The 14,710-nt window shown below is 42.0% G+C and overlaps 1 protein-coding gene across 1 annotated transcript in view; it reads right to left on the bottom strand.

The window, feature by feature from the left end:
• Positions 1–12,163, bottom strand: part of LOC124153322 (putative fatty acyl-CoA reductase CG5065) — a 341,130-nt gene extending 328,967 nt beyond the window's left edge. The window contains exon 1 of the mRNA XM_046526419.1: positions 12,007–12,163. The gene's annotated coding sequence lies outside the window, so the exon portion shown is untranslated. The remainder of the gene's footprint in view (positions 1–12,006) is intronic.
• Between the last annotated feature and the right edge of the window lie 2,547 nt (positions 12,164–14,710).

Genomic DNA, 14,710 nt, shown 5'->3' with positions numbered 1-14,710 from the left:
ACGGCGCAGTCTCCAGCGAGGTTAGAGTACTTCTGGCGTCCCTCAGTGTAGTGCCATAGGCCCACTCCTATTCCTACTTTATACCAACGATACTTGTGAAATAGTACATAGTAAACTACCATTATTTGCCGACGACGCTGTAGTTTACAGAGAAATCCGTTTCAGTAAAGATAGGGATAAACTAACGAACGACCTTGCTGCTATCAAGCGAGGTGCGATGCATGGCAGTTTGAATTAAATTTGAAAAAAAAAGCGTAGTACTGAATTTCTGGAAAAAAATAATTCCCCAAAAGATAGATATATACCCAATTAGAAACTGTAGAATACGTAAAATATCTAAAAGTTTGACTCAACAATGACATATCGTGGCATAAACATATTAAGAAAATAGCGGGTTAAGCTAATCGTAGAATGGGTTTTGCTAAAAGAATATTAGGAAAATGCGACGACAAAGTGAGGGAATTAACTATTTCTCCCTCGTTCGACCCCATTTAGAATACACTGCCAGTGTTTGGGATCCTCATGAAATAGGCTTAAAAACAGAGTTAGTACGCGTGCAGAGAAGAGCTGATAGGTACGTGAAAAATCGTAACGATGGTTTTGTTGGTGTCGCTGACCTATTAGAAAAACTCGGATTGGAATTACTATCGGACCGCAGATACAAACTAGACGATACAGATTTATTATGTAAACTCAAGAGTATTTTATTTTCCGACGAAGTTAACTAAGTATATCATAGAAATGTCAACAACCTACGGTAGATCAGTTCTTAAAAATTAAATAAGAGAGGTAGACTGTAGATCAGATAGATTTGAATATACTTTTTTTCTGTGGTCCATAAGAGTCAATAACAACAGCGTTAGCACCTAGAAATAGGTAAGTTGACTTTAGGTGTAGCTTACTAACTTTGGTATCTTTTAATTTATTTTTCTGAACTTTCCTGGTATTTTAACAGCACATTTTTCCTCTTCTAGCTTCATAGGCAGATCGCCTTCATGAATTTGATATAGACAAATATACGTATGGATTAGTCGATATCCTACTTATGAAGTGTACGCTATCATGTGCCGTATGTGTCATATATTAGCGCACTTTCATTGAAGTAAATTCTAATCCTCTAATGGGTCATCCGCTGCCAAACACCTCTTGCTTGCAGCGTAATATGTTAGTAGTTTCAAAGTTGAGGGTAAGAAAACCTCATTGTTAAAATCCCCTTAGAGCCATTTTTTGCATATCAATCAATGGCTGCGAATAAGGAGTCGTCTAACAAAAATGATTTTCTTAAAAGTTTTATCGACATTATTTTAAGTTATTTTTATGGTTTTGCTTTATTAAATAGAATTAGGAAACTATTTAAAAGCACCAGAATGCAGTGTTATTATTTATACATTATTAATTCATGAATTAATGAAAATAATTGTTTACTTTCGCTCTTGAAATAATTTGAACGAAGTTAATTTTTTGCTATAGAACACTCTTGAGAAAAATGGGGTCATGCTATTGACACAGTTGTAAGGCATAAATGTCAATTTAAAATGTTCTGGAGTGTAAGAAGAACAGTTTTTCGAAACATGATGTTCTATGATCATATAAGGAGTGCTTACTTAAGTAATTAATGACGCATTTGCCTTCTTGTGGAAATTCCACAATTAATTACCCAATCTTACTATCTTTTTGTTTTAATCTTTCGCATCGAAACCATCATTATATATTAAGACGATGTTAAGGCAAGTTTTCATTAAAGTTTAAAGAGGATTAGAGTTGAAACAGCTTTCCTGAATTTTTTTAAGAAAAATGCATTTAACTTTGTACAGTTCATTCTTCATCATCAGCAGATCAAAAAATATTACAATATTTACTTTGATAAGTGATTATCTTGACAATGGCATAAGCTACCAAAATAAAGGTCACTATCAATAATGTAAAATGTTAAACGTGAACATGACGCGCCGATGCCCTACAGTTTCGAAAATTCTCATCGAAGCTTCGTGGTTTTTTGACGCCGATAGATTGGTTTCGAATTGGTATCGGGTATTTGCATTGGTATATGGTATGACTTGGTTTGTGTTAGGAATATGTGGAGAGGAATTTTGGCCCATTGGTCAATTAGGATGCGCAGTGGATGCGTCAAGTGTTGTCGGGATATCTCACGAGCTGCGATTGGGATTTACCTCCATCAGTGAAACAGCCGTCCGCAGAAACAGAGAGCAAATAATAAGAACATGGAAAACTTTGGCACAAGCCAAAGATCGATCTGGTGATATGTTTATGTCTCCACGCGGGTGAAAAACTGTCATTTTGGAATTCATGGGTATGCTTTGCGAGTATTTACTGACGAAAACCGAGTCATCGGCCCGCTACCAAATATTAGGTAAAATATTCAACTTAGGAACGGAGACGTCAGCCACATCCAAAATCCACGTCGTTTTTCTCGTTGAAATGGGATTTAATGTCGAGGAACAGATATTCTAACTCGATCTCTGCCTCTTAATTGAGACGTACTCACAAAGTCTATCATTAAAAACAAGGATGGAGGAGTGAAAGGAACGAGGGAGGCAAATAATTTGAGGTGTGGAATATGTGGTGGAAATGACAGGGAATGTTGGAAGGGAGATAACTGGGGGATAATTCACGTTGTTCACGGGGGTAATTCTCATTCAGTTGATCAAATATTAAATGGGATGCATAATGAAGGGTGGATATACGAAGAACACTCACGAGAGAATATCAAGTGGTGGTTTGAGAGGCAGGTAATTGGGCCAACCACTTGAGCTCTTACTCAGTTTTTTCTTTCAATGAATATTGCATCGGGCAACTTATCAATTCACGGTAAAAGTTCGAAGTGATGCATTTCGCAGCCTTTAAGATGCATAGTTTGTCTCAAATTATTTACTTAATAGACTTCTGCTGTTTTAAAATTTACAGATTCCCTTACACTCACTTAAAATTACACCTTCATTCAACAAAGTTTTCCGTATTCTTATTGTTTGCTGACCTCTCCATTTCTACGGACCGCTATTTGACCAACCGCGTCCACATTATGTATTCATCATCATCATAAGTAAACAATTCGTAGGTAGGTGGGATTTGCAGGCCTCCACTCCGCTGTTCCGCCAGCTAACCTTTTCATATTTGCCTTTTCCTTCACTAGAATTGTGTATTAACAGCTTGAATGTGAAGGGGTTGATAATTGCCAGAGACAACCTAACTTAATGTATTAAATAGAATTTAAGAAATTTTTTAAAGATAACGAGCTTGTGATAATATTTAATTAGCTAATGATCAACCTGATTTATAGGATTTGAAAGTTCTACATGACAGCTAAATCCTGCATAAATGACTTATGGAAAATAAGTAGAATTTGGCTAAAAATTATAGTTAAACACTTGAAAATCGGACGGCAATAATGATGCTCAAATTGGGGGAAGTTTTGTGCTCAATGCCACTGGTATATTTCTCTCAGACTCGGATGCCAATCTTTGTCTCCCGCTCCAGAAAAAGAAGAGCAGGAAGATTTGAGTGTACCGCCACGATGATTACTTATACGGCGTCAACTGCAATGCATAAATTGTGCGAAAAATCCCCAGAGAAAGAAATCGTTCGCCTTGACCTGGACTCGAACCAATATCTTTCGATTTTCGGGCGAGTATTTAAGCTGGCCATGCTACCTAGGCGTCATCGGGGACTATACCGGCCAATGACGCCTCGGTAGCCTTCGTAGTCGGACGTGTTTGCACCGAGCACGCGGTTGACGGGAACACTCGACCGGCGAGCGAGACCTCGTTGGCCGACACCGCTTCGGCTTCGCCCCCCCCCCCCCGCTCTGCCCCTATCATACGGGCCTGAACGACGAAGCAATCGCCTTCTCATGAAAAAGAAGATTTTCCCTTACCACTGGAGGTCTACAATTTCTTAACGGAAACGCTGGGCTTCGTGGATGAAGATATCTACGGAATCCGATTTGGTTTTAACAGAAGAATGGTTTTTGGGAAATTATTTACAGAGGAAAGAGTGTAGATAATCATGGGAGATGGAGCGAGGCGTGTACCCTTTTCCTTCAAGAGGAAACGAGAGAATAAAGTGAGTGCTCCATCGAGAACACCTGTCCGAGTGAAGATCTTTGGTCTCCCCTTCGAGATTGGAATGGAGGAGATATCGAAGTAATTATCCAGCTTCGGAAAGGTTAAAAAAAATGTTGGAGAGTACACGGGGAAGCGACCGCCTGCAAAGGTTCTACACAGATACGAGATTAGCCCGCATGGTGAAAGAAACCGGCATACCTTCTTTTATTAAGGCGTGCGCACAACGTAATACACGAGGGACAGGAGCGTGCGTGCGTGCGCAAGTGGAGCACGAGAGGAGCACCAGTTACGCATAGGAGGCGATGGCCCTCGTAATCCGCTCGGTCTTTGGAAGGGGCAGCACGCAGGGGCAGAGGTATCGCACTTGGGACCGCACCGTCCGATAGACGATTTTCCAGCCTTACCCGCGAGGCCCATTGGAGCAGACAGTCCGACCCAGATCGGAAGCGGCGAGCGCGTGAGGCATTGTTGGACGTCCCCCCCCCCCCTCCGAGACCCCCTCCTGCCGCTTTGGCCCCCTCCCACACTTCGGCACCCCCTCCCGGCGCAGTCGACTGCACCCCTGCCCCTGCCATGCAACGCAAACGGGAAGGATACGCTATGAGGGAAAATGGTAATGTAATTGCGTAATTCGGAACCCACCCAAGCCACAATCAACAGCGAGGACCTCTTCCGGACAATGGAGGAGAAGGACGCTAGCCAGCCTTCTGCATCAAAGGACATCGATACCCACACCTGAGGACTTGGAAATCAACATCCCTTCGACCTCCTATTCCTTATTCCTGGAAACATGTCCACTAATGCAAACTCTGACTCCTCCCTGTTCGGCCCACCCAAGTTGAGACCAAGCGTCACCCGAAGCCGTTTCTTCACCCCTGTCTCCGAGACGGAGTGAGAGTGCGGATGAGGAGGCCTTGGACGTGGCGCAGTTTAGACATCGGCGCGGAAGAGCCCGAGGCGACCCGGAAACGGGCGAATGGGAGCAGGCCGTCGGCACAAGTGAAGAAAACAAAGAGGGTAAGTGGCAACCCGCCTCACTCCCACCATGCGCTGTCTAACGTTAAACATTGCCAGGGTCTCAAACCCGATTAAAGTGAAACTCCTCTCGTCCTTTGTCCAGAACTTGGAGCCTGATATTGTTCTGCTACAGGAGACGACTTTTGATTTTATCTGGCCGAACCCAAATTTTCAGATATTTTCTAATAACCTAGGGACTAACCTAGGTGTTGTCACACTTGTCTCCGCGATGTCATCTCCTGTCACCACATTAAGCGTCACCCCCCAGGACGTATTTTATCAATCGTTGCCGCCGAAGTCCATTTTATCAATTTTTATACCCCATCCGGGGAAGGAAATAGACATGCACGTGACCGTTGTTTCGAAGACGATCTACTGTCATACTTAACCGCGTTCGCTGGGAAGGCTGTAAAGGGGGCAGATTTCAATTCGATATACGGACGCGAGGACTCGCACACCAACCGCGACAAAATCACCTCCCGGTCGAACCGCTCCAAAGCACGCGTGCCTCCGACGCGACGCCTCCCTTCTTCCCGACGCCCGCCCCTTTCGCGAGAGCAGGGCGCAAGTCTCGCACTCGAATGGACTATTTCTCCCCTTCCATCAAACCCCTCTTCACTTCCATCCAAACTGTAAGCACTTCAGATCACTGCGCTCTCGTGCTCGACCTTAACCTCGCTGACACAACTTACACTGTCCGGCAACCCCCCTCTCCATATTGGAGAATGGATGTAGGCATCCTTGAGGAAGAAAACATTCGATTTGCCATTATAGATCGAATAGTCATTAATTGATGCGCCGCAGGCGCGTTCCCGTTGAACCAGTTCACCCTAACCAGCCAGATTACATTAGATTGGTTTTGTTCGCAATTGTTTATGTTGTGGGGGTAGTGTTCTGTTTGTGTGAGGAGTAACTTATAACTAATAAATGTGTAATTTGACAATAGCATTTTTTTGAATTTAATACATTGACAAATATATTTGCCGTAAGAGATCGAATCGTTGGCCCAATATATATTCTCCATTCGCCCCATGGCAGACTTCAATAATTGGTGGGACAAAGTCTTCAAACCTACACGGAAAAAAAAGATTTGATTAAAACTATCGAACTGGTGTGATAGGGATTATTTTTGTTAAATATACTTAAACTTTGATGCAAATTATTAAGCACTTGATTTATTTTACCAAACGCTAGCGTGAGCTCTTGATATATTTCATCAAACATTTTGGTATTGCATAATTTGGTCAATTGTACGGAAGGGTTTCGTAAATATAACCGAATTAATTCAATACGATTCTGAGTTTGATAACTTTTATCGAAGTTATGATTAATTTTACGAAGGTGATTGCTTGTTCGGTAAAAATTATCAAACTCTACATTGCTATGCAAATTTAGTTTGATAGAATTTACCAAGTGTTTCGTAATCTATCGAACGGTTTATCGTTCCTCTTATGTTTATACCAATACACATTTGCTGTTGAAAGATTCTTAAACAGGCCTTACATAAAAGATAAGTTGGTAGAAATGATTTTGTTTTCAATATTTAAATATGTGATGGCGATAACGTTTTAATTTTGTTTACGTTCATTTTTCTGTTTTTTTCCTGCTTTAAATTGCAATACTACCCGTTAGCTGGTGCATCAAAGACATTGATTGAATCGCATATTATCATAGATATTAAAGCTGTAAGGAGATGTTTGTGTATTTCGACACATTAAAACTTTAATTAGAGGTATTCCTGAGGTATAATCATTCGCGATCATGTTTAATAACATGTGATAAAAGCCGTGATACTAGACCCAATCCATGCTAAGGATATCACCCAGCACGTTAAAGACATCTCTATGTCGATGTAATAAGCCTGCAAATAAAGTTTTCTTGCGCATCTGCACTAGATATTCATATGGAGTAACTACGTAATGCAATTGTGTGCATCAAGTATTCCTCTTAAGCATACAAAGGGAAACTGTAGTCACACCTTATTCACATTTCAAAACAAAGGTTAAATACTTACAATAATAATATATTAGAGCGTTTAAGTTAGCTATTATTATGACAACCGATTTAGACTAGTTTTTAGAGTCCGTTGCTACCACGCGGAGGGCCCACGTTCAATGCTTCATGCAGGCTTGTTATTTTTCCACTTTTCTTTGTGTTTTTTTTGCAGAAACTTACGCCAAACTCCTAATTTTATTATTTTCAATCATAATAGTGTTTTCTGGGTTGAAAATCGTTCACATGTGCACGCTACGTCGATTTTATTACCCTTTCGATTTTGATAGTTTTTATCGAACTGCTGTAGCCATTTCGGTAACAATTACCAAATTAGTTTGATAGAATTTATCAAACTGGTTTGGCAATAATTACTGAATTTTTCAATGTGCCATATGAACCCAAAAGTTTGATAAATTTCATCAGAATTCGATAGTTCTAACTAAACTTTTTTTTCCGTGTAAAATATCGAGTTATATGAAGAAACTACAGAGAAAAAGGTCGAAACAAATACATTTCACAGTAACTCTATTTCTATAGAAGTGCATTGAATGACCTTATGCAAGCACCAGAAAGACATGCTACTTTTCAAAAACTCGCTCCCTCATTGAAAACTGCAATGTTTAATTTAGAACTAAGAAAATATGGTTCACGGTGCTTGGCAGCAGGAATTAAACCCTGATACATCGGGCCTTGCTGACCTCCAACGCACTGTAAGATTACAACAAACCAAGACACTCTCGCCTCGCCTCGCAAACAACAAAGATGGCCAGGAAGACACCGCACACCTCTCGAACACCTTCCAGGGCTACGCCCCTTGGAGTGAGGCCGACATGCCCCCCAATCTTCCAACCCTCCCTCTGGAAGCGCAAGATACACTCACCGGCGGCATCACTGATGGGGAGCTCGATGACGTAATAAAATCGCTACGAAAAGGAAAAGCGCCAGGTATGGACGGATTACCGTTTGAATTCTATGTCACCTTTTGGAATATACTTGGGAAAACATTAAAAAATGTTCTCGTCCAGTCATTGACTGACGGAACTCCGAGTCGTAGCCAAAGATGCGTCCTTATTAGCCTCCTCCCGAAGTCGCCCAAAATCATTCCTCGACTACAGGACGACAGCACTCCTCAACAGCGAATAAAATATTGGCGCATATGCTTAAAAACCGCATGATCGAGGTTACGGACCTTGTTTGTCCCCGCTACATTTGCAATCTCAAGGCAACGAAACATAATAGATGCCACCTTACTCATCCGAGATATAATTATGTGCGCATCCGAAATGAAAAAAAGACCCTTGCTCCACACTCGCTGTAGACCTCAGGAAGGCCTTTGATTTTGTTCGCGTTCGATATATTGTGGAGATAATGAAACGCATGCTCTTCCCCAACAAATTCATTGGCTTCATTAGCACTCTTTATTCAAACGCGAATGCCAGGATTAAAATCAACAATGCCCTCACCACCGCCGTTGAAATTAGAAATTCCGTGAGACAAGGTTGTCCGCTGTCTAAGCTGTTATTCGCCATTGCGACGGAACCGGTCGTACGCAGCGAACACGCGTGGAGGTTTTCGTCATACAGCTATTATATGCTGATGACATCAGCATTTTTGTAAATTCAGACGAGCAGCTGGTGACTGCAAAAGAGACTATTCAAAGATATCAATCAGGCGGGTTAATCATCAATGAGAAAAAATCCTCCGAATCAGAGGGCCACGACCAGTATCGGGCGGAGGCGTCTCCATTTTTAAAGATATTAGGTCTGTGGTGGGGCGCTAATTCAGAAGATATGCTCACTCGAGACCAAGGCCGTAGCCAGGGGAGGGATCAAGGGGGATTGATACCCCCCCCCCCCCCGAAATGAAAAAAAATATATAGATACTTTATGCTCACTTGGTGCTCACACGACGATATTATATAGCGGCGCAGGGACATCTAGTAGTCCAATACGACTAAAGTCAGTAATTATCTAAGCGAATTTGTAGGTGCAGTGTGTGTAGTTGTAGTGCAATGAGTGAAATAGTAGTGCCGTGAATTAGTAGAGATGTGACTTATGAGCCTCCTGAGGGACCGCAGAGACACCCACCGAGGAGTTAGTTCATTTGGTCGCAGCAAAAAAAGCTAGGAAGCTAAATTCAATTTTATAATAATATTTTTATATTTTCCTTTAAGGGTTTACAATAAAATATGCATATTTAACCGTATACGCTCTTTTATTTATCTCATAAAAATAATTTTATGTTTGTCTACAATTCCATAACCCCCCGAAAATATTTTCTGGCTACGGCCTTGCTGGAAACTGAGACGGTGTGGAGCGTGGCGTCCGTCAGAGAGTGTAACCTCGCTGCCTCTCACGGGCCGTGTCCGCGCAGTTGAGCAGGTGATAACGCCCGGCTCACGTATGGCCCCTCCCCAACAAGACTCATGCCATCATATTAAAATCTACGAACGCTATGATTTGGTATAAATACATGCGAATACGGAGCACGCAGCTCTACGGTCCGTTTGATCGCGGAGGGCTAAAATTGACGGACGTAGCATTGAAATGCGATATACTGCTAGCGAAGACACACGTACGAATTCTCGCGGGATTCCGAGGAAAACCTTAATGAAAAATGCAAATGGGCAAAAGCTGATAGCCTTATTACTATCCGGAAAGCCTCATAGTTTGGTGGACGGTGGAGGGATATACATTTCCTAGTCTTTTTGCGCAAATAACCATTTAATTCACACGGTTAAAAATTTTTCTTCACTCTCAACAGATTACATTTCTCGCGGTAACTGGAAAAACACTTAAGGTGTAATATAAAGGCATGAGTTTTTAAATTTTTCGACGCAAGGTGTGGAAATTTTATTATTAGCGATAATTCTGAGCATTGATTTGTACTTTTACGACTTATTAGATTGAACTCTTCGATTATAAATAAGTACGGAGAACTAACTATAGGTGGATCGGGGTTTGTTTAAGACTTGATTCACGCACTCCCTGTTTTCGAATACTTGGCGCTTTTCTCTTCGCTTTCGATCGAAATAATTTCTCCCAAAGTCCAACACGCCTCCCTCACCTCTTCTATGTTTTATGCTCGCACTCACAACTTACTTGGTGCCTAACTCATATGATTAATGTCTGCTGCCCGGTCGTTTTTCTCTTGACTCCGAACTTCACTTCGTCTCTCACGCTTTTGAGCATTCGGCGAGCCTCCGGAAACACTCGGCCACGTGCCTTGGACCACCGCTCTTTCTTTGCTCCAGTCCTTGTGTGCTCTTCATAGCGTTGCTCTTTCTCCATCAGTTTCCATGGCAACAATTTTTCTCGAATTAGGGTGCAGTTCAGCATCCATAAAAAGTTTTTCCTCCGGAATTTTGCTTACGCTACTGAGCTGCAGGGAATCTCAGCACTAACTCATTTGGCTAACTAATGCCATGAAAGGAATAGCTTGCTGGGTGAATTCGAGAAATTGCATCTCGTTGAGACGAAAAGTCATTGATTTTGCAGCGTGGCATGAGTGAAGTAATTGCGTTTCTCAAATTTACAATTTTTAATCCCAAAAATCTTTGCTACTTAACATAATCACATGCAAACATATGCATGGTCGACAGGTTTTTATTAGCCTCTGTTCTCATTTAGTAACTGCCTATCCTCCCCCACCACGTCCAGCACTTCGTTGTCCACCTTCCTCTCCGTCCACTTCTCCATTCTTCTCCACACCCACATCTCTCTCGAACGCCTCCAGCCTTCCTGTGTGTCTACACTCCACTTTGCTAATTTCTGCCTGTCGTGCTTCGGATAATTTCGTACTATTCGCTTCGATAGGAGCAGCATCCCTTCGAAGGGGAGCACCAGAGTCACCCTCACGCAACCCCCGCATGAGTGGGAGGGGTTAAAGGACGGAACGGAAGTGATCGCGATGCCGTGAAAACGTCGATTCCGCGAACACTGTTCGTTGCGGTGAGACCACGTGCTTATTTATTCCGAGGACAAGTTGAGGATTGATTTACGGTTCCCTGAGCGCCACCTCTTCTCAGCTTTCTGTGCATTGCTAATCAATCTCTTTCCAATTCAATTCACTTTCTGGGGTTGAAAAAAAAAAAAAAAATACGCTGCGGAGTTAAAAAGAGTTGAAAGTTTTTTTTCGAGAGCATCTCCAAGTGTGAGTTACACTCCCGATTGAATATCTTTTCGCCGCACTTTTATCCGAAGGTTTGATTGGAAATGTGAGAGCCATCCCTGACCGGTCGTTTCAAAATCGACCACCTCATGCTGCGAGCCTCTTGAATGCGAGTCTTCCATGGTTCGCGAAGCAGAGGATGGGTTACTCTAGGATAGATTGCACGAGGGTTTAAAATGCTGCATTTGAAATCATTGGCGAGCAGTCCAACCAATCAGGTCGACTCGCTCTCATTGAAACTCATTGCACTGTCGGGACTCCGTTTCACTTGGGGATGGAGAGAGCATTCATTGCTTGGCAGGAGGAATGAAAGGAACCACAGCTGAGCGACGGACACTGTGCCGAATTTGAAGCAACTACCGCATTGCGGGGATCGCTCACACTTCCACCTGGATATGAACCCGTGACCACGAGACGGGAAGCCAACTCACCAACCGTGCCTGGAGCGACAGCAATGTAATGGAAGTATAGAACAGTATTGACTGGTATCAATCCAGGGTCGCTCTGTAGCTAACATGTATACATCACTGGCAAAATAAGGCTCCTCTAACGTAACGCAAAATACCTTCTTTTAGAAGATTGGCCAGCATGTGACGAAGTATGCAGTGGAGCCGATCATATCCCAAATGCACAACTGAAATGCGATCGTAGCGCAGGAGCATTATAAGGGCTCCGGCTGGGATCGGTCGCACCTGAATGCACATTTTCTGCCTCCGTCGGTAATCGAACCCTGGCCACTCACCTTGCAATGTGCAGTGATCCTCCTCCGTGCACCACTCCCCCCTTCCCCCTCGCACTAGAGCTGCACTAACGAGACACCAGCCCACGGGGTGCGCACCGCGGCGCTCTCTACCGATAACTGCGGCATTCTGGGTACACACAATGGCGGAGAATCCCCTCTGCCTCTTCGACCCTTTGGCGTGTTCCTATATACTGAACCCCTCTTCCCTTACATATGTATTTTTGGGCATGTAACCCTGCGCAAGCTCTGCTTCCTCGTGCCATGGAGATACGTGACATCTATCGGGGTCCGTCGGAAGGTTGGATCTCCCGGACTCGCCGCTAGAGGAGCTGCGGTCGGAGCTGGGGGGAGAGGAGAAAAGGTTTCCACGGCCCGCCCCTCCCCTTGAGAATATCCCCCCCCCCAAAAGAGCGCGAAACTTTATGAGCCTCATTGATCCCTCGTCGCACTCTTCGAATGTATTTATTTATTCTTTCATGTATTTGGCGCCACCGTCACATCATCTGCGAAAAGAAAAATCTCTGTATTTGATGGCACTTGTGGTGGCGAGGGGGTCGCTGGCGATTTGCAGTTTTGTTCCGAGGATCGATCGTGGTTCTCTGGTTTGGAGCCGAGTGGAAGGCATAAACCAGAGGCTGCGCCGTTTCTGCACGGGCCTCCTTCGTGGACCTTAGGCCGGAAATCCGATGGTGTGAAACCCCTCTGAATCGTCTTTCGGGAGTCCATTACACGGCCGAGGCATCTAGATGTCTAGGGAGTAATATGTTTGAGCACTGTAGGTCTTTTTTATGGGTAGGTGGTAGACCAGAGTGTAGAGGTTAATGTGGGTTCATAAATAATGGGGTAAAATCAAAAGTTTTCCGGAACATACATTCATCCAAAAATGAAAATAGAGACCCAAGGCGTCTCGAACTAAGCATCGCCAATTTTTAATGATAAATCTAGTAACTTCAAGGTAGAGAAACGTCAGCTGTGCCATAATAAACCAGTATTTGTCGTATTTGTCAATTGCCGTAACATCAAAAAGAAAATCGATGATTTTCACCATTTATTATGTACCGAGGCTGACGTAGTGATGGGAACTGAGAGTTGGTTGTCAATTTGAACAGCAGATACCGAGATATTTCTGAAGTCATACTCATTGTCAGTATGTAGATGAGACCGAAAGGTGAAGGTAGGAAGAGGAATGATCATAGCTGTGAAAGAAGAAATTGTAAGTAGGGCTGAGATTGTTACAGATAATGACAAAGAAAACATATCATGGTTATCGTTATATCGTATCCAATCCTCGACAAAAAGGATTTTTACATTCGCAAATTACCGGCCACCTCACTCAAATATAAATACAATTTACAATTGGAAAGAATAATTATAATGATTGTAATATTATAATTGTTATATTATAATAATGTTATAATGATTTTATTTTATCATTATAAATGTTGTTATTATTATAGGTTTTAAAAAAATTCAACTCACCCTAGATATATTGGAAGAAATACAGTTTTAAAAACAGCAAGTAGGATAAAGAATTATCCAAATACTGCCCGATACTTTTAAGTCCAACTATTTACTCCAAATAGTAACAAAACCGACAAAAGGAATTAACATTCTAGATTTTTTAGCGACAAATAGACCTGATATTGTGCTTAATATTTGAGCCATAAATGGCATTAGTAATCATGAAGCCTCAATAAATAGTTCTGAAGCCTCAAAAACAAATCTGATAAAGAGATAGCCAGTCATAGAAAATTATATGCACATATACCATAAGACAGATTTCAATAGTTTATGACATGAGTTAGCAAATTATTACGAAACGTTTAAAGATTAAGCGAGACCATAGCGTTGAAGATGTTTGGAATGCTTTTCTTGGTTTCACTCAATAGAAGAAAATTAATTCAGAGTTTAGTTGGTACGATGGTGATGTCCATAAATGTCTCAAGTGACAAAGAATCATGCATTCAAAAATGAAGAATGTTAGTCAAGATATCCCCGAAGAAGAACACAAGAAATTAGCAGAGAAGTATAGGACAGCGAAATCAACGAAACGATGGGTTTAAAAAGGGCATTTATAGAATTAAATACTAAATTAATAGGTGAAAGTTAAGAACATAATAAAGTAGGTATATTAACTAGACCTACTTAGGTACGTTTAAAGTAATAAATCCTCGGCAAGGTCGCTGTGAAACGGCAATGAAATCACTGCGATTGCCAATACTTGTAGTAATAGCGAACATCTGTAATTCCTTCTTTCAAAGCGAATATTCTCTACCTGTTTTCAGAAAAATAGCGATAGCTTAGCTAGCCTCTATAAAACTACAATACAGTCAATAAATCAAATTGCAGGCAAATCGTAAATTAGGATTTATTAAAAGAATTCTTGGAAAATCCGACAGAAAGTTCTCTCGCTGGAGTACGCCGCTCGTGCATGGGGCCCGTGTGAAAAAGGAATGGTGTCGGATAGATAGATGGATTGCAGGTGACCGCAGCGAGATTTGCTAAAAGCTCTTTAAATAAACAAAGCAGCGTTAGCGAATTAATTAGGAATGAAGAACGGTAAAGTCTAACCGATGTAAGGGAAAAATTTTACTAAATATTTTGCGGAAATTTCACGTAGAATACTTTTGATCGATGTTCAAGATATTTTGAGAGAGCCTAATTATTATGGTAGTAACTAGCACCCACAATGATAAGATTAGGG

Source organism: Ischnura elegans, chromosome 2, assembly GCF_921293095.1.
Source record: "Ischnura elegans chromosome 2, ioIscEleg1.1, whole genome shotgun sequence".
NCBI classification, from domain to species: Eukaryota; Metazoa; Arthropoda; class Insecta; order Odonata; family Coenagrionidae; genus Ischnura; species Ischnura elegans.
This window is presented reverse-complemented; position numbering and strand designations above follow the sequence as displayed.